Source organism: Oreochromis aureus, linkage group 23 (genome assembly GCF_013358895.1).
Source record: "Oreochromis aureus strain Israel breed Guangdong linkage group 23, ZZ_aureus, whole genome shotgun sequence".
In the NCBI taxonomy this organism is placed as follows: domain Eukaryota; kingdom Metazoa; phylum Chordata; class Actinopteri; order Cichliformes; family Cichlidae; genus Oreochromis; species Oreochromis aureus.
The window spans coordinates 15,399,215-15,419,231 of NC_052963.1; the positions used below are offsets into that span (position 1 = coordinate 15,399,215).

Sequence of the window (20,017 nt, forward strand, 5' to 3'; positions counted from 1 at the left end):
CAGCGAATAAGAATTCAAAGTCGTTGCACATGGGTGGACACTGTGCCCCTGCACACTACAAGGTTAACAAGTTCCTCACTACTGAGCCCAGACGGACTAGCCATAGACATTTCCTACATTTAAAGAATAAATAAGTTTGTGTATTTCCTAAATATTTTGTTCTTGTTGTTTTCCTGTTTTTGTTTTACACAAAAGCAAAAGGCAATCAGGAGCGTTGTCATGAAGCTGCCTCCACTGAGTGTGCAGCAGCGCCCTCTGCAGTTTGTGTGTTGAAGTGCAAAAGCTTACAGCACCTGGTATTCCCAGGCGGTCTCCCATCCAAGTACTGACCAGGCCCGACCCTGCTTAGCTTCCGAGATCAGACGAGATCGGGCGTGTTCAGGGTGGTATGGCCGTAAGCGAGGGAGGCCCGCTACAAAAGACCTTTTATACTTGGCAAATGTCACACAGCTTAAACTATAGTATTGTGCTAAGCTTCATATGTTACGGCGAAAACATGCAAACCTTTGTTGTTAACTGCAGCTTCAACACTGAGGTGCAAAATGCTTTTCCGCGGTAACGTCACGATAATAACACATGTTAGTTTCTCACAGCACAGTGTTAAAGTGACAGAGAGCACACAGTGTGTTAGGACGATTTGGAAGTCCAACATTTTCGTGGTTTGGAGAATTCAACTTCTACACAGAACATAAAAACGTAAGCATGACTGTGTCATCACAGCATGTATAAAAGGCTGTTTCTGAAGCGTTCTCTCGCCACGGCCATACCACCCTGAACGGGCCCGATCTCGTCTGATCTCGGAAGCCAAGCAGGGTCGGGCCTGGTCAGTACTTGGACGGGAGACCGCCTGGGAAAACCAGGTGATGTAAGCTTTTGCACTTCAACACACAAATGACAGTTTAAATATTGAAACGAATCTGAGGCACTCTTTTAGCTCATTTTCTAATAGGGTGGTTAGTGAGTCTTGCATAAAGAGCTCTTCCACTGATGTAGTAATGTCAAATTCTTCAAGCGTTATATCAATATCACTGTACATGCACAGAGCACCTGTAGATGTTTTTGTGCAAACACTCACAACTGTTTATGACGTGAATTTTGCAGCATTAAGTATGCATTATAACTGTGCTGTCATGTGCGGTATTAAAAAAAAAGGAAGGAAGAAACTAATCAATATCCTTCACTCTAAATTGTTTTTAAATCACAATAAATGGGTTACAGTATCTACATGAACCCTGTTATCGAGGAAGCCTCTCGCCACGGCCATACCACGCCTGATTTCATCTGATCTCTGAAGCTAAGCGGGGCGGTCCTAGATAGTAGCATCACCTTCACCTTGCTCCATGTTAGAAACTCCATGATATCGTGTTCCCTGCTCAGGGTAGCACACTGCTGCGCATTTATTCAGTATTCTTGGGACCGCAGTCAGCAGCGAATAAGAATTCAAAGTCGTTGCACATGGGTGGACACTGTGCCCCTGCACACTACAAGGTTAACAAGTTCCTCACTACTGAGCCCAGACGGACTAGCCATAGACATTTCCTACATTTAAAGAATAAATAAGTTTGTGTATTTCCTAAATATTTTGTTCTTGTTGTTTTCCTGTTTTTGTTTTACACAAAAGCAAAAGGCAATCAGGAGCGTTGTCATGAAGCTGCCTCCACTGAGTGTGCAGCAGCACCCTCTGCAGTTTGTGTGTTGAAGTGCAAAAGCTTACAGCACCTGGTATTCCCAGGCGGTCTCCCATCCAAGTACTGACCAGGCCCGACCCTGCTTAGCTTCCGAGATCAGACGAGATCGGGCGTGTTCAGGGTGGTATGGCCGTAAGCGAGGAGGCCCGCTACAAAAGACCTTTATACTTGGCAAATGTCACACAGCTTAAACTATAGTATTGTGCTAAGCTTCATATGTTACGGCGAAAACATGCAAACCTTTGTTGTTAACTGCAGCTTCAACACTGAGGTGCAAAATGCTTTTCCGCGGTAACGTCACGATAATAACACATGTTAGTTTCTCACAGCACAGTGTTAAAGTGACAGAGAGCACACAGTGTGTTAGGACGATTTGGAAGTCCAACATTTTCGTGGTTTGGAGAATTCAACTTCTACACAGAACATAAAAACGTAAGCATGACTGTGTCATCACAGCATGTATAAAAAGGCTGTTTCTGAAGCGTTCTCTCGCACGGCCATACCACCCTGAACGCGCCCGATCTCGTCTGATCTCGGAAGCCAAGCAGGGTCGGGCCTGGTCAGTACTTGGACGGAGACCGCCTGGGAATACCAGGTGCTGTAAGCTTTTGCACTTCAACACACAAATGACAGTTTAAATATTGAAAGCGAATCTGAGGCACTCTTTTAGCTCATTTTCTAATAGGGTGGTTAGTGAGTCTTGCGCAAAGAGCTCTTCCACTGATGTAGTAATGTCAAATTCTTCAAGCGTTATATCAATATCACTGTACATGCACAGAGCACCTGTAGATGTTTTTGTGCAAACACTCACAACTGTTTATGACGTGAATTTTGCAGCATTAAGTATGCATTATAACTGTGCTGTCATGTGCGGTATTAAAAAAAGGAAGGAAGAAACTAATCAATATCCTTCACTCTAAATTGTTTTTAAATCACAATAAATGGGTTACAGTATCTACATGAACCCTGTTATCGAGGAAGCCTCTAAGCGCCACGGCCATACCACGCCTGATTTCATCTGATCTCTGAAGCTAAGCGGGGCGGTCCTAGATAGTAGCATCACCTTCACCTTGCTCCATGTTAGAAACTCCATGATATCGTGTTCCCTGCTCAGGGTAGCACACTGCTGCGCATTTATTCAGTATTCTTGGGGACCGCAGTCAGCAGCGAATAAGAATTCAAAGTCGTTGCACATGGGTGGACACTGTGCCCCTGCACACTACAAGGTTAACAAGTTCCTCACTACTGAGCCCAGACGGACTGGCCATAGACATTTCCTACATTTAAAGAATAAATAAGTTTGTGTATTTCCTAAATATTTTGTTCTTGTTGTTTTCCTGTTTTTGTTTTACACAAAAGCAAAAGGCAATCAGGAGCGTTGTCATGAAGCTGCCTCCACTGAGTGTGCAGCAGCGCCCTCTGCAGTTTGTGTGTTGAAGTGCAAAGCTTACAGCACCTGGTATTCCCAGGCGGTCTCCCATCCAAGTACTGACCAGGCCCGACCCTGCTTAGCTTCCGAGATCAGACGAGATCGGGCGTGTTCAGGGTGGTATGGCCGTAAGCGAGGAGGCCCGCTACAAAAGACCTTTATACTTGGCAAATGTCACACAGCTTAAACTATAGTATTGTGCTAAGCTTCATATGTTACGGCGAAAACATGCAAACCTTTGTTGTTAACTGCAGCTTCAACACTGAGGTGCAAAAATGCTTTTCAGCGGTAACGTCACGATAATAACACATGTTAGTTTCTCACAGCACAGTGTTAAAGTGACAGAGAGCACACAGTGTGTTAGGACGATTTGGAAGTCCAACATTTTCGTGGTTTGGAGAATTCAACTTCTACACAGAACATAAAAAAAAGCGTAAGCATGACTGTGTCATCACAGCATGTATAAAAAGGCTGTTTCTGAAGCGTTCTCTCTCGCTTACGGCCATACCACCCTGAGCGGGCCCGATCTCGTCTGATCTCGGAAGCCAAGCAGGGTCGGGCCTGGTCAGTACTTGACGGAGACCGCCTGGGAAAACCAGGTGATGTAAGCTTTTGCACTTCAACACACAAATGACAGTTTAAATATTGAAGCGAATCTGAGGCACTCTTTTAGCTCATTTTCTAATAGGGTGGTTAGTGAGTCTTGCATAAAGAGCTCTTCCACTGATGTAGTAATGTCAAATTCTTCAAGCGTTATATCAATATCACTGTACATGCACAGAGCACCTGTAGATGTTTTGTGCAAACACTCACAACTGTTTATGACGTGAATTTTGCAGCATTAAGTATGCATTATAACTGTGCTGTCATGTGCGGTATTAAAAAAAGGAAGGAAGAAACTAATCAATATCCTTCACTCTAAATTGTTTTTAAATCACAATAAATGGGTTACAGTATCTACATGAACCCTGTTATCGAGGAAGCCTCTCGCTTACGGCCATACCACGCCTGATTTCATCTGATCTCTGAAGCTAAGCGGGGGCGGTCCTAGATAGTAGCATCACCTTCACCTTGCTCCATGTTAGAAACTCCATGATATCGTGTTCCCTGCTCAGGGTAGCACACTGCTGCGCATTTATTCAGTATTCTTCGGGACCGCAGTCAGCAGCGAATAAGAATTCAAAGTCGTTGCACATGGGTGGACACTGTGCCCCTGCACACTACAAGGTTAACAAGTTCCTCACTACTGAGCCCAGACGGACTAGCCATAGACATTTCCTACATTTAAAGAATAAATAAGTTTGTGTATTTCCTAAATATTTTGTTCTTGTTGTTTTCCTGTTTTTTGTTTTACACAAAAGCAAAAGGCAATCAGGAGCGTTGTCATGAAGCTGCCTCCACTGAGTGTGCAGCAGCACCCTCTGCAGTTTGTGTGTTGAAGTGCAAAAGCTTACAGCACCTGGTATTCCCAGGCGGTCTCCCATCCAAGTACTGACCAGGCCCGACCCTGCTTAGCTTCCGAGATCAGACGAGATCGGGCGTGTTCAGGGTGGTATGGCCGTAAGCGAGGGAGGCCCGCTACAAAAGACCTTTTATACTTGGCAAATGTCACACAGCTTAAACTATAGTATTGTGCTAAGCTTCATATGTTACGGCGAAAACATGCAAACCTTTGTTGTTAACTGCAGCTTCAACACTGAGGTGCAAAAATGCTTTTCCCGCGGTAACGTCACGATAATAACACATGTTAGTTTCTCACAGCACAGTGTTAAAGTGACAGAGAGCACACAGTGTGTTAGGACGATTTGGAAGTCCAACATTTTCGTGGTTTGGAGAATTCAACTTCTACACAGAACATAAAAAACGTAAGCATGACTGTGTCATCACAGCATGTATAAAAAGGCTGTTTCTGAAGCGTTCTCTCGCTTACGGCCATACCACCCTGAACGCGCCCGATCTCGTCTGATCTCGGAAGCCAAGCAGGGTCGGGCCTGGTCAGTACTTGGACGGAGACCGCCTGGGAATACCAGGTGCTGTAAGCTTTTGCACTTCAACACACAAATGACAGTTTAAATATTGAAGCGAATCTGAGGCACTCTTTTAGCTCATTTTCTAATAGGGTGGTTAGTGAGTCTTGCGCAAAGAGCTCTTCCACTGATGTAGTAATGTCAAATTCTTCAAGCGTTATATCAATATCACTGTACATGCACAGAGCACCTGTAGATGTTTTTGTGCAAACACTCACAACTGTTTATGACGTGAATTTTGCAGCATTAAGTATGCATTATAACTGTGCTGTCATGTGCGGTATTAAAAAAAGGAAGGAAGAAACTAATCAATATCCTTCACTCTAAATTGTTTTTAAATCACAATAAATGGGTTACAGTATCTACATGAACCCTGTTATCGAGGAAGCCTCGCCACGGCCATACCACGCCTGATTTCATCTGATCTCTGAAGCTAAGCGGGCGGTCCTAGATAGTAGCATCACCTTCACCTTGCTCCATGTTAGAAACTCCATGATATCGTGTTCCCTGCTCAGGGTAGCACACTGCTGCGCATTTATTCAGTATTCTTGGGGACCGCAGTCAGCAGCGAATAAGAATTCAAAGTCGTTGCACATGGGTGGACACTGTGCCCCCTGCACACTACAAGGTTAACAAGTTCCTCACTACTGAGCCCAGACGGACTGGCCATAGACATTTCCTACATTTAAAGAATAAATAAGTTTGTGTATTTCCTAAATATTTTGTTCTTGTTGTTTTCCTGTTTTTGTTTTACACAAAAGCAAAAGGCAATCAGGGCGTTGTCATGAAGCTGCCTCCACTGAGTGTGCAGCAGCGCCCTCTGCAGTTTGTGTGTTGAAGTGCAAAAGCTTACAGCACCTGGTATTCCCAGGCGGTCTCCCATCCAAGTACTGACCAGGCCCGACCCTGCTTAGCTTCCGAGATCAGACGAGATCGGGCGTGTTCAGGTGGTATGGCCGTAAGCGAGGAGGCCCGCTACAAAAGACCTTTTATACTTGGCAAATGTCACACAGCTTAAACTATAGTATTGTGCTAAGCTTCATATGTTACGGCGAAAACATGCAAACCTTTGTTGTTAACTGCAGCTTCAACACTGAGGTGCAAAAATGCTTTTCAGCGGTAACGTCACGATAATAACACATGTTAGTTTCTCACAGCACAGTGTTAAAGTGACAGAGAGCACACAGTGTGTTAGGGACGATTTGGAAGTCCAACATTTTCGTGGTTTGGAGAATTCAACTTCTACACAGAACATAAAAAGCGTAAGCATGACTGTGTCATCACAGCATGTATAAAAGGCTGTTTCTGAAGCGTTCTCTCGCCACGGCCATACCACCCTGAGCGGGCCCGATCTCGTCTGATCTCGGAAGCCAAGCAGGGTCGGGCCTGGTCAGTACTTGGACGGGAGACCGCCTGGGAATACCAGGTGCTGTAAGCTTTTGCACTTCAACACACAAATGACAGTTTAAATATTGAAACGAATCTGAGGCACTCTTTTAGCTCATTTTCTAATAGGGTGGTTAGTGAGTCTTGCGCAAAGAGCTCTTCCACTGATGTAGTAATGTCAAATTCTTCAAGCGTTATATCAATATCACTGTACATGCACAGAGCACCTGTAGATGTTTTTGTGCAAACACTCACAACTGTTTATGACGTGAATTTTGCAGCATTAAGTATGCATTATAACTGTGCTGTCATGTGCGGTATTAAAAAAAAGGAAGGAAGAAACTAATCAATATCCTTCACTCTAAATTGTTTTTAAATCACAATAAATGGGTTACAGTATCTACATGAACCCTGTTATCGAGGAAGCCTCTCGCCACGGCCATACCACGCCTGATTTCATCTGATCTCTGAAGCTAAGCGGGCGGTCCTAGATAGTAGCATCACCTTCACCTTGCTCCATGTTAGAAACTCCATGATATCGTGTTCCCTGCTCAGGGTAGCACACTGCTGCGCATTTATTCAGTATTCTTGGGGACCGCAGTCAGCAGCGAATAAGAATTCAAAGTCGTTGCACATGGGTGGACACTGTGCCCCTGCACACTACAAGGTTAACAAGTTCCTCACTACTGAGCCCAGACGGACTAGCCATAGACATTTCCTACATTTAAAGAATAAATAAGTTTGTGTATTTCCTAAATATTTTGTTCTTGTTGTTTTCCTGTTTTTGTTTTACACAAAAGCAAAAGGCAATCAGGGGCGTTGTCATGAAGCTGCCTCCACTGAGTGTGCAGCAGCGCCCTCTGCAGTTTGTGTGTTGAAGTGCAAAAGCTTACAGCACCTGGTATTCCCAGGCGGTCTCCCATCCAAGTACTGACCAGGCCCGACCCTGCTTAGCTTCCGAGATCAGACGAGATCGGGCGTGTTCAGGGGGTGGTATGGCCGTAAGCGAGGAGGCCCGCTACAAAAGACCTTTATACTTGGCAAATGTCACACAGCTTAAACTATAGTATTGTGCTAAGCTTCATATGTTACGGCGAAAACATGCAAACCTTTGTTGTTAACTGCAGCTTCAACACTGAGGTGCAAAAATGCTTTTCCAGCGGTAACGTCACGATAATAACACATGTTAGTTTCTCACAGCACAGTGTTAAAGTGACAGAGAGCACACAGTGTGTTAGGACGATTTGGAAGTCCAACATTTTCGTGGTTTGGAGAATTCAACTTCTACACAGAACATAAAAAGCGTAAGCATGACTGTGTCATCACAGCATGTATAAAAGGCTGTTTCTGAAGCGTTCTCTCAAAGCACGGCCATACCACCCTGAACGCGCCCGATCTCGTCTGATCTCGGAAGCCAAGCAGGGTCGGGCCTGGTCAGTACTTGGGACGGAGACCGCCTGGGAATACCAGGTGCTGTAAGCTTTTGCACTTCAACACACAAATGACAGTTTAAATATTGAAACGAATCTGAGGCACTCTTTTAGCTCATTTTCTAATAGGGTGGTTAGTGAGTCTTGCGCAAAGAGCTCTTCCACTGATGTAGTAATGTCAAATTCTTCAAGCGTTATATCAATATCACTGTACATGCACAGAGCACCTGTAGATGTTTTTGTGCAAACACTCACAACTGTTTATGACGTGAATTTTGCAGCATTAAGTATGCATTGTAACTGTGCTGTCATGTGCGGTATTAAAAAAAAAAGGAAGGAAGAAACTAATCAATATCCTTCACTCTAAATTGTTTTTAAATCACAATAAATGGGTTACAGTATCTACATGAACCCTGTTATCGAGGAAGCCTCTCGCCACGGCCATACCACGCCTGATTTCATCTGATCTCTGAAGCTAAGCGGGGCGGTCCTAGATAGTAGCATCACCTTCACCTTGCTCCATGTTAGAAACTCCATGATATCGTGTTCCCTGCTCAGGGTAGCACACTGCTGCGCATTTATTCAGTATTCTTGGGGACCGCAGTCAGCAGCGAATAAGAATTCAAAGTCGTTGCACATGGGTGGACACTGTGCCCCTGCACACTACAAGGTTAACAAGTTCCTCACTACTGAGCCCAGACGGACTAGCCATAGACATTTCCTACATTTAAAGAATAAATAAGTTTGTGTATTTCCTAAATATTTTGTTCTTGTTGTTTTCCTGTTTTTGTTTTACACAAAAGCAAAAGGCAATCAGGAGCGTTGTCATGAAGCTGCCTCCACTGAGTGTGCAGCAGCGCCTCTGCAGTTTGTGTGTTGAAGTGCAAAAGCTTACAGCACCTGGTATTCCCAGGCGGTCTCCCATCCAAGTACTGACCAGGCCCGACCCTGCTTAGCTTCCGAGATCAGACGAGATCGGGCGTGTTCAGGGTGGTATGGCCGTAAGCGAGGAGGCCCGCTACAAAAGACCTTTATACTTGGCAAATGTCACACAGCTTAAACTATAGTATTGTGCTAAGCTTCATATGTTACTGGCGAAAACATGCAAACCTTTGTTGTTAACTGCAGCTTCAACACTGAGGTGCAAAATGCTTTTCCAGCGGTAACGTCACGATAATAACACATGTTAGTTTCTCACAGCACAGTGTTAAAGTGACAGAGAGCACACAGTGTGTTAGGACGATTTGGAAGTCCAACATTTTCGTGGTTTGGAGAATTCAACTTCTACACAGAACATAAAAAGCGTAAGCATGACTGTGTCATCACAGCATGTATAAAAGGCTGTTTCTGAAGCGTTCTCTCGCTTACGGCCATACCACCCTGAGCGGGCCCGATCTCGTCTGATCTCGGAAGCCAAGCAGGGTCGGGCCTGGTCAGTACTTGGACGGAGACCGCCTGGGAAAACCAGGTGATGTAAGCTTTTGCACTTCAACACACAAATGACAGTTTAAATATTGAAACGAATCTGAGGCACTCTTTTAGCTCATTTTCTAATAGGGTGGTTAGTGAGTCTTGCGCAAAGAGCTCTTCCACTGATGTAGTAATGTCAAATTCTTCAAGCGTTATATCAATATCACTGTACATGCACAGAGCACCTGTAGATGTTTTTGTGCAAACACTCACAACTGTTTATGACGTGAATTTTGCAGCATTAAGTATGCATTATAACTGTGCTGTCATGTGCGGTATTAAAAAAAGGAAGGAAGAAACTAATCAATATCCTTCACTCTAAATTGTTTTTAAATCACAATAAATGGGTTACAGTATCTACATGAACCCTGTTATCGAGGAAGCCTCTCGCCACGGCCATACCACGCCTGATTTCATCTGATCTCTGAAGCTAAAGCGGGGCGGTCCTAGATAGTAGCATCACCTTCACCTTGCTCCATGTTAGAAACTCCATGATATCGTGTTCCCTGCTCAGGGTAGCACACTGCTGCGCATTTATTCAGTATTCTTGGGGACCGCAGTCAGCAGCGAATAAGAATTCAAAGTCGTTGCACATGGGTGGACACTGTGCCCCCTGCACACTACAAGGTTAACAAGTTCCTCACTACTGAGCCCAGACGGACTAGCCATAGACATTTCCTACATTTAAAGAATAAATAAGTTTGTGTATTTCCTAAATATTTTGTTCTTGTTGTTTTCCTGTTTTTGTTTTACACAAAAGCAAAAGGCAATCAGGGGCGTTGTCATGAAGCTGCCTCCACTGAGTGTGCAGCAGCACCCTCTGCAGTTTGTGTGTTGAAGTGCAAAGCTTTACAGCACACCTGGTATTCCCAGGCGGTCTCCCATCCAAGTACTGACCAGGCCCGACCCTGCTTAGCTTCCGAGATCAGACGAGATCGGGCGTGTTCAGGGTGGTATGGCCGTAAGCGAGGAGGCCCGCTACAAAAGACCTTTATACTTGGCAAATGTCACACAGCTTAAACTATAGTATTGTGCTAAGCTTCATATGTTCTGGCGAAAACATGCAAACCTTTGTTGTTAACTGCAGCTTCAACACTGAGGTGCAAAAATGCTTTTCCGCGTAACGTCACGATAATAACACATGTTAGTTTCTCACAGCACAGTGTTAAAGTGACAGAGAGCACACAGTGTGTTAGGACGATTTGGAAGTCCAACATTTTCGTGGTTTGGAGAATTCAACTTCTACACAGAACATAAAAAGCGTAAGCATGACTGTGTCATCACAGCATGTATAAAAGGCTGTTTCTGAAGCGTTCTCTAAACACGGCCATACCACCCTGAACGCGCCCGATCTCTCGTCTGATCTCGGAAGCCAAGCAGGGTCGGGCCTGGTCAGTACTTGGACGGAGACCGCCTGGGAATACCAGGTGCTGTAAGCTTTTGCACTTCAACACACAAATGACAGTTTAAATATTGAAGCGAATCTGAGGCACTCTTTTAGCTCATTTTCTAATAGGGTGGTTAGTGAGTCTTATGCAAAGAGCTCTTCCACTGATGTAGTAATGTCAAATTCTTCAAGCGTTATATCAATATCACTGTACATGCACAGAGCACCTGTAGATGTTTTTGTGCAAACACTCACAACTGTTTATGACGTGAATTTTGCAGCATTAAGTATGCATTATAACTGTGCTGTCATGTGCGGTATTAAAAAAAGGAAGGAAGAAACTAATCAATATCCTTCACTCTAAATTGTTTTTAAATCACAATAAATGGGTTACAGTATCTACATGAACCCTGTTATCGAGGAAGCCTCTAAACACGGCCATACCACGCCTGATTTCATCTGATCTCTGAAGCTAAGCGGGCGGTCCTAGATAGTAGCATCACCTTCACCTTGCTCCATGTTAGAAACTCCATGATATCGTGTTCCCTGCTCAGGGTAGCACACTGCTGCGCATTTATTCAGTATTCTTGGGGACCGCAGTCAGCAGCGAATAAGAATTCAAAGTCGTTGCACATGGGTGGACACTGTGCCCCTGCACACTACAAGGTTAACAAGTTCCTCACTACTGAGCCCAGACGGACTAGCCATAGACATTTCCTACATTTAAAGAATAAATAAGTTTGTGTATTTCCTAAATATTTTGTTCTTGTTGTTTTCCTGTTTTTGTTTTACACAAAAGCAAAAGGCAATCAGGAGCGTTGTCATGAAGCTGCCTCCACTGAGTGTGCAGCAGCGCCCTCTGCAGTTTGTGTGTTGAAGTGCAAAAGCTTACAGCACCTGGTATTCCCAGGCGGTCTCCCATCCAAGTACTGACCAGGCCCGACCCTGCTTAGCTTCCGAGATCAGACGAGATCGGGCGTGTTCAGGGTGGTATGGCCGTAAGCGAGGAGGCCCGCTACAAAAGACCTTTATACTTGGCAAATGTCACACAGCTTAAACTATAGTATTGTGCTAAGCTTCATATGTTACGGCGAAAAACATGCAAACCTTTGTTGTTAACTGCAGCTTCAACACTGAGGTGCAAAAATGCTTTTCCGCTGTAACGTCACGATAATAACACATGTTAGTTTCTCACAGCACAGTGTTAAAGTGACAGAGAGCACACAGTGTGTTAGGGACGATTTGGAAGTCCAACATTTTCGTGGTTTGGAGAATTCAACTTCTACACAGAACATAAAAACGTAAGCATGACTGTGTCATCACAGCATGTATAAAAGGCTGTTTCTGAAGCGTTCTCTAAACACGGCCATACCACCCTGAACGGGCCCGATCTCGTCTGATCTCGGAAGCCAAGCAGGGTCGGGCCTGGTCAGTACTTGGACGGAGACCGCCTGGGAAAACCAGGTGATGTAAGCTTTTGCACTTCAACACACAAATGACAGTTTAAATATTGAAAGCGAATCTGAGGCACTCTTTTAGCTCATTTTCTAATAGGGTGGTTAGTGAGTCTTATGCAAAGAGCTCTTCCACTGATGTAGTAATGTCAAATTCTTCAAGCGTTATATCAATATCACTGTACATGCACAGAGCACCTGTAGATGTTTTTGTGCAAACACTCACAACTGTTTATGACGTGAATTTTGCAGCATTAAGTATGCATTATAACTGTGCTGTCATGTGCGGTATTAAAAAAGGAAGGAAGAAACTAATCAATATCCTTCACTCTAAATTGTTTTTAAATCACAATAAATGGGTTACAGTATCTACATGAACCCTGTTATCGAGGAAGCCTCTCGCCACGGCCATACCACGCCTGATTTCATCTGATCTCTGAAGCTAAGCGGGGCGGTCCTAGATAGTAGCATCACCTTCACCTTGCTCCATGTTAGAAACTCCATGATATCGTGTTCCCTGCTCAGGGTAGCACACTGCTGCGCATTTATTCAGTATTCTTGGGGACCGCAGTCAGCAGCGAATAAGAATTCAAAGTCGTTGCACATGGGTGGACACTGTGCCCCCTGCACACTACAAGGTTAACAAGTTCCTCACTACTGAGCCCAGACGGACTAGCCATAGACATTTCCTACATTTAAAGAATAAATAAGTTTGTGTATTTCCTAAATATTTTGTTCTTGTTGTTTTCCTGTTTTTGTTTTACACAAAAGCAAAAGGCAATCAGGAGCGTTGTCATGAAGCTGCCTCCACTGAGTGTGCAGCAGCACCCTCTGCAGTTTGTGTGTTGAAGTGCAAAAGCTTACAGCACCTGGTATTCCCAGGCGGTCTCCCATCCAAGTACTGACCAGGCCCGACCCTGCTTAGCTTCCGAGATCAGACGAGATCGGGCGTGTTCAGGGTGGTATGGCCGTAAGCGAGGAGGCCCGCTACAAAAGACCTTTATACTTGGCAAATGTCACACAGCTTAAACTATAGTATTGTGCTAAGCTTCATATGTTACGGCGAAAACATGCAAACCTTTGTTGTTAACTGCAGCTTCAACACTGAGGTGCAAAAATGCTTTTCCCGCGGTAACGTCACGATAATAACACATGTTAGTTTCTCACAGCACAGTGTTAAAGTGACAGAGAGCACACAGTGTGTTAGGACGATTTGGAAGTCCAACATTTTCGTGGTTTGGAGAATTCAACTTCTACACAGAACATAAAAAACGTAAGCATGACTGTGTCATCACAGCATGTATAAAAGGCTGTTTCTGAAGCGTTCTCTCGCTTACGGCCATACCACCCTGAACGCGCCCGATCTCGTCTGATCTCGGAAGCCAAGCAGGGTCGGGCCTGGTCAGTACTTGGACGGAGACCGCCTGGGAATACCAGGTGCTGTAAGCTTTTGCACTTCAACACACAAATGACAGTTTAAATATTGAAACGAATCTGAGGCACTCTTTTAGCTCATTTTCTAATAGGGTGGTTAGTGAGTCTTGCGCAAAGAGCTCTTCCACTGATGTAGTAATGTCAAATTCTTCAAGCGTTATATCAATATCACTGTACATGCACAGAGCACCTGTAGATGTTTTTGTGCAAACACTCACAACTGTTTATGACGTGAATTTTGCAGCATTAAGTATGCATTATAACTGTGCTGTCATGTGCGGTATTAAAAAAAGGAAGGAAGAAACTAATCAATATCCTTCACTCTAAATTGTTTTTAAATCACAATAAATGGGTTACAGTATCTACATGAACCCTGTTATCGAGGAAGCCTCTCGCCACGGCCATACCACGCCTGATTTCATCTGATCTCTGAAGCTAAGCGGGGCGGTCCTAGATAGTAGCATCACCTTCACCTTGCTCCATGTTAGAAACTCCATGATATCGTGTTCCCTGCTCAGGGTAGCACACTGCTGCGCATTTATTCAGTATTCTTGGGGACCGCAGTCAGCAGCGAATAAGAATTCAAAGTCGTTGCACATGGGTGGACACTGTGCCCCTGCACACTACAAGGTTAACAAGTTCCTCACTACTGAGCCCAGACGGACTAGCCATAGACATTTCCTACATTTAAAGAATAAATAAGTTTGTGTATTTCCTAAATATTTTGTTCTTGTTGTTTTCCTGTTTTTGTTTTACACAAAAGCAAAAGGCAATCAGGAGCGTTGTCATGAAGCTGCCTCCACTGAGTGTGCAGCAGCGCCCTCTGCAGTTTGTGTGTTGAAGTGCAAAAGCTTACAGCACCTGGTATTCCCAGGCGGTCTCCCATCCAAGTACTGACCAGGCCCGACCCTGCTTAGCTTCCGAGATCAGACGAGATCGGGCGTGTTCAGGGTGGTATGGCCGTAAGCGAGGGAGGCCCGCTACAAAAGACCTTTTATACTTGGCAAATGTCACACAGCTTAAACTATAGTATTGTGCTAAGCTTCATATGTTACGGCGAAAACATGCAAACCTTTGTTGTTAACTGCAGCTTCAACACTGAGGTGCAAAAATGCTTTTCCAGCGGTAACGTCACGATAATAACACATGTTAGTTTCTCACAGCACAGTGTTAAAGTGACAGAGAGCACACAGTGTGTTAGGACGATTTGGAAGTCCAACATTTTCGTGGTTTGGAGAATTCAACTTCTACACAGAACATAAAAACGTAAGCATGACTGTGTCATCACAGCATGTATAAAGGCTGTTTCTGAAGCGTTCTCTCGCTTACGGCCATACCACCCTGAGCGGGCCCGATCTCGTCTGATCTCGGAAGCCAAGCAGGGTCGGGCCTGGTCAGTACTTGGACGGAGACCGCCTGGGAAAACCAGGTGATGTAAGCTTTTGCACTTCAACACACAAATGACAGTTTAAATATTGAAACGAATCTGAGGCACTCTTTTAGCTCATTTTCTAATAGGGTGGTTAGTGAGTCTTGCGCAAAGAGCTCTTCCACTGATGTAGTAATGTCAAATTCTTCAAGCGTTATATCAATATCACTGTACATGCACAGAGCACCTGTAGATGTTTTTGTGCAAACACTCACAACTGTTTATGACGTGAATTTTGCAGCATTAAGTATGCATTATAACTGTGCTGTCATGTGCGGTATTAAAAAAAAAGGAAGGAAGAAACTAATCAATATCCTTCACTCTAAATTGTTTTTAAATCACAATAAATGGGTTACAGTATCTACATGAACCCTGTTATCGAGGAAGCCTCTCGCTACGGCCATACCACGCCTGATTTCATCTGATCTCTGAAGCTAAGCGGGCGGTCCTAGATAGTAGCATCACCTTCACCTTGCTCCATGTTAGAAACTCCATGATATCGTGTTCCCTGCTCAGGGTAGCACACTGCTGCGCATTTATTCAGTATTCTTGGGGACCGCAGTCAGCAGCGAATAAGAATTCAAAGTCGTTGCACATGGGTGGACACTGTGCCCCTGCACACTACAAGGTTAACAAGTTCCTCACTACTGAGCCCAGACGGACTAGCCATAGACATTTCCTACATTTAAAGAATAAATAAGTTTGTGTATTTCCTAAATATTTTGTTCTTGTTGTTTTCCTGTTTTTGTTTTACACAAAAGCAAAAGGCAATCAGGAGCGTTGTCATGAAGCTGCCTCCACTGAGTGTGCAGCAGCGCCCTCTGCAGTTTGTGTGTTGAAGTGCAAAAGCTTACAGCACCTGGTATTCCCAGGCGGTCTCCCATCCAAGTACTGACCAGGCCCGACCCTGCTTAGCTTCCGAGATCAGACGAGATCGGGCGTGTTCAGGGTGGTATGGCCGTAAGCGAGGAGGCCCGCTACAAAAGACCTTTTATACTTGGCAAATGTCACACAGCTTAAACTATAGTATTGTGCTAAGCTTCATATGTTACGGCGAAAACATGCAAACCTTTGTTGTTAACTGCAGCTTCAACACTGAGGTGCAAAATGCTTTTCCAGCGGTAACGTCACGATAATAACACATGTTAGTTACTCACAGCACAGTGTTAAAGTGACAGAGAGCACACAGTGTGTTAGGGACGATTTGGAAGTCCAACATTTTCGTGGTTTGGAGAATTCAACTTCTACACAGAACATAAAAAACGTAAGCATGACTGTGTCATCACAGCATGTATAAAAAGGCTGTTTCTGAAGCGTTCTCTCGCCACGGCCATACCACCCTGAACGCGCCCGATCTCGTCTGATCTCGGAAGCCAAGCAGGGACGGGCCTGGTCAGTACTTGGACGGGAGACCGCCTGGGAATACCAGGTGCTGTAAGCTTTTGCACTTCAACACACAAATGACAGTTTAAATATTGAAACGAATCTGAGGCACTCTTTTAGCTCATTTTCTAATAGGGTGGTTAGTGAGTCTTGCGCAAAGAGCTCTTCCACTGATGTAGTAATGTCAAATTCTTCAAGCGTTATATCAATATCACTGTACATGCACAGAGCACCTGTAGATGTTTTTGTGCAAACACTCACAACTGTTTATGACGTGAATTTTGCAGCATTAAGTATGCATTATAACTGTGCTGTCATGTGCGGTATTAAAAAAAGGAAGGAAGAAACTAATCAATATCCTTCACTCTAAATTGTTTTTAAATCACAATAAATGGGTTACAGTATCTACATGAACCCTGTTATCGAGGAAGCCTCTCGCCACGGCCATACCACGCCTGATTTCATCTGATCTCTGAAGCTAAGCGGGGCGGTCCTAGATAGTAGCATCACCTTCACCTTGCTCCATGTTAGAAACTCCATGATATCGTGTTCCCTGCTCAGGGTAGCACACTGCTGCGCATTTATTCAGTATTCTTGGGACCGCAGTCAGCAGCGAATAAGAATTCAAAGTCGTTGCACATGGGTGGACACTGTGCCCGCTGCACACTACAAGGTTAACAAGTTCCTCACTACTGAGCCCAGACGGACTAGCCATAGACATTTCCTACATTTAAAGAATAAATAAGTTTGTGTATTTCCTAAATATTTTGTTCTTGTTGTTTTCCTGTTTTTGTTTTACACAAAAGCAAAAGGCAATCAGGAGCGTTGTCCTGAAGCTGCCTCCACTGAGTGTGCAGAAGCGCCCTCTGCAGTTTGTGTGTTGAAGTGCAAAAGCTTACAGCACCTGGTATTCCCAGGCGGTCTCCCATCCAAGTACTGACCAGGCCCGACCCTGCTTAGCTTCCGAGATCAGACGAGATCGGGCGTGTTCAGGGTGGTATGGCCGCAAGCGAGGGAGGCCCGCTACAAAAGACCTTTTATACTTGGCAAATGTCACACAGCTTAAACTATAGTATTGTGCTAAGCTTCATATGTTCTGGCGAAAACATGCAAACCTTTGTTGTTAACTGCAGCTTCAACACTGAGGTGCAAAAATGCTTTTCCTTGGTAACGTCACGATAATAACACATGTTAGTTTCTCACAGCACAGTGTTAAAGTGACAGAGAGCACACAGTGTGTTAGGACGATTTGGAAGTCCAACATTTTCGTGGTTTGGAGAATTCAACTTCTACACAGAACATAAAAAACGTAAGCATGACTGTGTCATCACAGCATGTATAAAAGGCTGTTTCTGAAGCGTTCTCTCGCTTACGGCCATACCACCCTGAACGCGCCCGATCTCGTCTGATCTCGGAAGCCAAGCAGGGTCGGGCCTGGTCAGTACTTGGACGGAGACCGCCTGGGAATACCAGGTGCTGTAAGCTTTTGCACTTCAACACACAAATGACAGTTTAAATATTGAAACGAATCTGAGGCACTCTTTTAGCTCATTTTCTAATAGGGTGGTTAGTGAGTCTTGCGCAAAGAGCTCTTCCACTGATGTAGTAATGTCAAATTCTTCAAGCGTTATATCAATATCACTGTACATGCACAGAGCACCTGTAGATGTTTTTGTGCAAACACTCACAACTGTTTATGACGTGAATTTTGCAGCATTAAGTATGCATTATAACTGTGCTGTCATGTGCGGTATTAAAAAAAGGAAGGAAGAAACTAATCAATATCCTTCACTCTAAATTGTTTTTAAATCACAATAAATGGGTTACAGTATCTACATGAACCCTGTTATCGAGGAAGCCTCTCGCCACGGCCATACCACGCCTGATTTCATCTGATCTCTGAAGCTAAGCGGGGCGGTCCTAGGTAGTAGCATCACCTTCACCTTGCTCCATGTTAGAAACTCCATGATATCGTGTTCCCTGCTCAGGGTAGCACACTGCTGCGCATTTATTCAGTATTCTTGGGGACCGCAGTCAGCAGCGAATAAGAATTCAAAGTCGTTGCACATGGGTGGACACTGTGCCCCTGCACACTACAAGGTTAACAAGTTCCTCACTACTGAGCCCAGACGGACTAGCCATAGACATTTCCTACATTTAAAGAATAAATAAGTTTGTGTATTTCCTAAATATTTTGTTCTTGTTGTTTTCCTGTTTTTTGTTTTACACAAAAGCAAAAGGCAATCAGGGCGTTGTCATGAAGCTGCCTCCACTGAGTGTGCAGCAGCGCCCTCTGCAGTTTGTGTGTTGAAGTGCAAAAGCTTACAGCACCTGGTATTCCCAGGCGGTCTCCCATCCAAGTACTGACCAGGCCCGACCCTGCTTAGCTTCCGAGATCAGACGAGATCGGGCGTGTTCAGGGTGGTATGGCCGTAAGCGAGGAGGCCCGCTACAAAAGACCTTTATACTTGGCAAATGTCACACAGCTTAAACTATAGTATTGTGCTAAGCTTCATATGTTACGGCGAAAACATGCAAACCTTTGTTGTTAACTGCAGCTTCAACACTGAGGTGCAAAAATGCTTTTCCGCTGTAACGTCACGATAATAACACATGTTAGTTTCTCACAGCACAGTGTTAAAGTGACAGAGAGCACACAGTGTGTTAGGGACGATTTGGAAGTCCAACATTTTCGTGGTTTGGAGAATTCAACTTCTACACAGAACATAAAAACGTAAGCATGACTGTGTCATCACAGCATGTATAAAAAGGCTGTTTCTGAAGCGTTCTCTCGCTTCCGGCCATACCACCCTGAACGCGCCCGATCTCGTCTGATCTCGGAAGCCAAGCAGGGTCGGGCCTGGTCAGTACTTGGACGGAGACCGCCTGGGAATGCCAGGTGCTGTAAGCTTTTGCACTTCAACACACAAATGACAGTTTAAATATTGAAACGAATCTGAGGCACTCTTTTAGCTCATTTTCTAATAGGGTGGTTAGTGAGTCTTGCGCAAAGAGCTCTTCCACTGATGTAGTAATGTCAAATTCTTCAAGCGTTATATCAATATCACTGTACATGCACAGAGCACCTGTAGATGTTTTTGTGCAAACACTCACAACTGTTTATGACGTGAATTTTGCAGCATTAAGTATGCATTATAACTGTGCTGTCATGTGCCGGTATTAAAAAAAAGGAAGGAAGAAACTAATCAATATCCTTCACTCTAAATTGTTTTTTAAATCACAATAAATGGGTTACAGTATCTACATGAACCCTGTTATCGAGGAAGCCTCTCGCCACGGCCATACCACGCCTGATTTCATCTGATCTCTGAAGCTAAGCGGGCGGTCCTAGGTAGTAGCATCACCTTCACCTTGCTCCATGTTAGAAACTCCATGATATCGTGTTCCCTGCTCAGGGTAGCACACTGCTGCGCATTTATTCAGTATTCTTGGGGACCGCAGTCAGCAGCGAATAAGAATTCAAAGTCGTTGCACATGGG

At 44.4% G+C, this 20,017-nt stretch overlaps 17 non-coding genes and 11 pseudogenes across 17 annotated transcripts; 14 read left to right on the forward strand and 14 right to left on the reverse strand.

Moving 5' to 3' along the window:
* Positions 1-281: 281 nt before the first annotated feature.
* On the reverse strand, positions 282-400 carry LOC120436547. Its single transcript, XR_005610531.1, has one exon. It is a non-coding gene; the product is annotated as a 5S ribosomal RNA (ribosomal RNA).
* Positions 401-754: 354 nt separating this feature from the next.
* LOC120436532 lies at positions 755-872 on the forward strand (annotated as a pseudogene).
* Positions 873-1,707: 835 nt separating this feature from the next.
* LOC120436548 lies at positions 1,708-1,826 on the reverse strand. The gene has a single exon (XR_005610532.1). It is a non-coding gene; the product is annotated as a 5S ribosomal RNA (ribosomal RNA).
* A 351-nt stretch (positions 1,827-2,177) lies between these two features.
* On the forward strand, positions 2,178-2,295 carry LOC120436525 (annotated as a pseudogene).
* An 837-nt stretch (positions 2,296-3,132) lies between these two features.
* LOC120436549 lies at positions 3,133-3,251 on the reverse strand. Its single transcript, XR_005610533.1, has one exon. It is a non-coding gene; the product is annotated as a 5S ribosomal RNA (ribosomal RNA).
* A 360-nt stretch (positions 3,252-3,611) lies between these two features.
* Positions 3,612-3,728, forward strand: LOC120436531 (annotated as a pseudogene).
* Positions 3,729-4,564: 836 nt separating this feature from the next.
* On the reverse strand, positions 4,565-4,683 carry LOC120436550. Its single transcript, XR_005610534.1, has one exon. It is a non-coding gene; the product is annotated as a 5S ribosomal RNA (ribosomal RNA).
* Positions 4,684-5,041: 358 nt separating this feature from the next.
* On the forward strand, positions 5,042-5,159 carry LOC120436519. The gene has a single exon (XR_005610522.1). It is a non-coding gene; the product is annotated as a 5S ribosomal RNA (ribosomal RNA).
* Positions 5,160-5,990: 831 nt separating this feature from the next.
* Positions 5,991-6,108, reverse strand: LOC120436514. The gene has a single exon (XR_005610516.1). It is a non-coding gene; the product is annotated as a 5S ribosomal RNA (ribosomal RNA).
* Positions 6,109-6,464: 356 nt separating this feature from the next.
* LOC120436529 lies at positions 6,465-6,582 on the forward strand (annotated as a pseudogene).
* An 834-nt stretch (positions 6,583-7,416) lies between these two features.
* On the reverse strand, positions 7,417-7,537 carry LOC120436511. The gene has a single exon (XR_005610514.1). It is a non-coding gene; the product is annotated as a 5S ribosomal RNA (ribosomal RNA).
* A 358-nt stretch (positions 7,538-7,895) lies between these two features.
* On the forward strand, positions 7,896-8,012 carry LOC120436528 (annotated as a pseudogene).
* Positions 8,013-8,848: 836 nt separating this feature from the next.
* LOC120436551 lies at positions 8,849-8,967 on the reverse strand. The gene has a single exon (XR_005610535.1). It is a non-coding gene; the product is annotated as a 5S ribosomal RNA (ribosomal RNA).
* A 355-nt stretch (positions 8,968-9,322) lies between these two features.
* On the forward strand, positions 9,323-9,440 carry LOC120436526 (annotated as a pseudogene).
* Positions 9,441-10,276: 836 nt separating this feature from the next.
* Positions 10,277-10,397, reverse strand: LOC120436517. Its single transcript, XR_005610520.1, has one exon. It is a non-coding gene; the product is annotated as a 5S ribosomal RNA (ribosomal RNA).
* Positions 10,398-10,749: 352 nt separating this feature from the next.
* LOC120436537 lies at positions 10,750-10,869 on the forward strand (annotated as a pseudogene).
* An 833-nt stretch (positions 10,870-11,702) lies between these two features.
* On the reverse strand, positions 11,703-11,821 carry LOC120436552. The gene has a single exon (XR_005610536.1). It is a non-coding gene; the product is annotated as a 5S ribosomal RNA (ribosomal RNA).
* A 354-nt stretch (positions 11,822-12,175) lies between these two features.
* On the forward strand, positions 12,176-12,293 carry LOC120436541 (annotated as a pseudogene).
* An 835-nt stretch (positions 12,294-13,128) lies between these two features.
* Positions 13,129-13,247, reverse strand: LOC120436553. Its single transcript, XR_005610537.1, has one exon. It is a non-coding gene; the product is annotated as a 5S ribosomal RNA (ribosomal RNA).
* A 355-nt stretch (positions 13,248-13,602) lies between these two features.
* Positions 13,603-13,720, forward strand: LOC120436520. The gene has a single exon (XR_005610523.1). It is a non-coding gene; the product is annotated as a 5S ribosomal RNA (ribosomal RNA).
* Positions 13,721-14,554: 834 nt separating this feature from the next.
* Positions 14,555-14,673, reverse strand: LOC120436554. Its single transcript, XR_005610538.1, has one exon. It is a non-coding gene; the product is annotated as a 5S ribosomal RNA (ribosomal RNA).
* Positions 14,674-15,028: 355 nt separating this feature from the next.
* LOC120436527 lies at positions 15,029-15,146 on the forward strand (annotated as a pseudogene).
* Positions 15,147-15,981: 835 nt separating this feature from the next.
* LOC120436555 lies at positions 15,982-16,100 on the reverse strand. The gene has a single exon (XR_005610539.1). It is a non-coding gene; the product is annotated as a 5S ribosomal RNA (ribosomal RNA).
* A 357-nt stretch (positions 16,101-16,457) lies between these two features.
* On the forward strand, positions 16,458-16,575 carry LOC120436524 (annotated as a pseudogene).
* Positions 16,576-17,409: 834 nt separating this feature from the next.
* Positions 17,410-17,528, reverse strand: LOC120436564. Its single transcript, XR_005610548.1, has one exon. It is a non-coding gene; the product is annotated as a 5S ribosomal RNA (ribosomal RNA).
* Positions 17,529-17,884: 356 nt separating this feature from the next.
* On the forward strand, positions 17,885-18,002 carry LOC120436521. Its single transcript, XR_005610524.1, has one exon. It is a non-coding gene; the product is annotated as a 5S ribosomal RNA (ribosomal RNA).
* Positions 18,003-18,836: 834 nt separating this feature from the next.
* LOC120436556 lies at positions 18,837-18,955 on the reverse strand. The gene has a single exon (XR_005610540.1). It is a non-coding gene; the product is annotated as a 5S ribosomal RNA (ribosomal RNA).
* A 355-nt stretch (positions 18,956-19,310) lies between these two features.
* Positions 19,311-19,428, forward strand: LOC120436523 (annotated as a pseudogene).
* Positions 19,429-20,017: the final 589 nt, after the last annotated feature.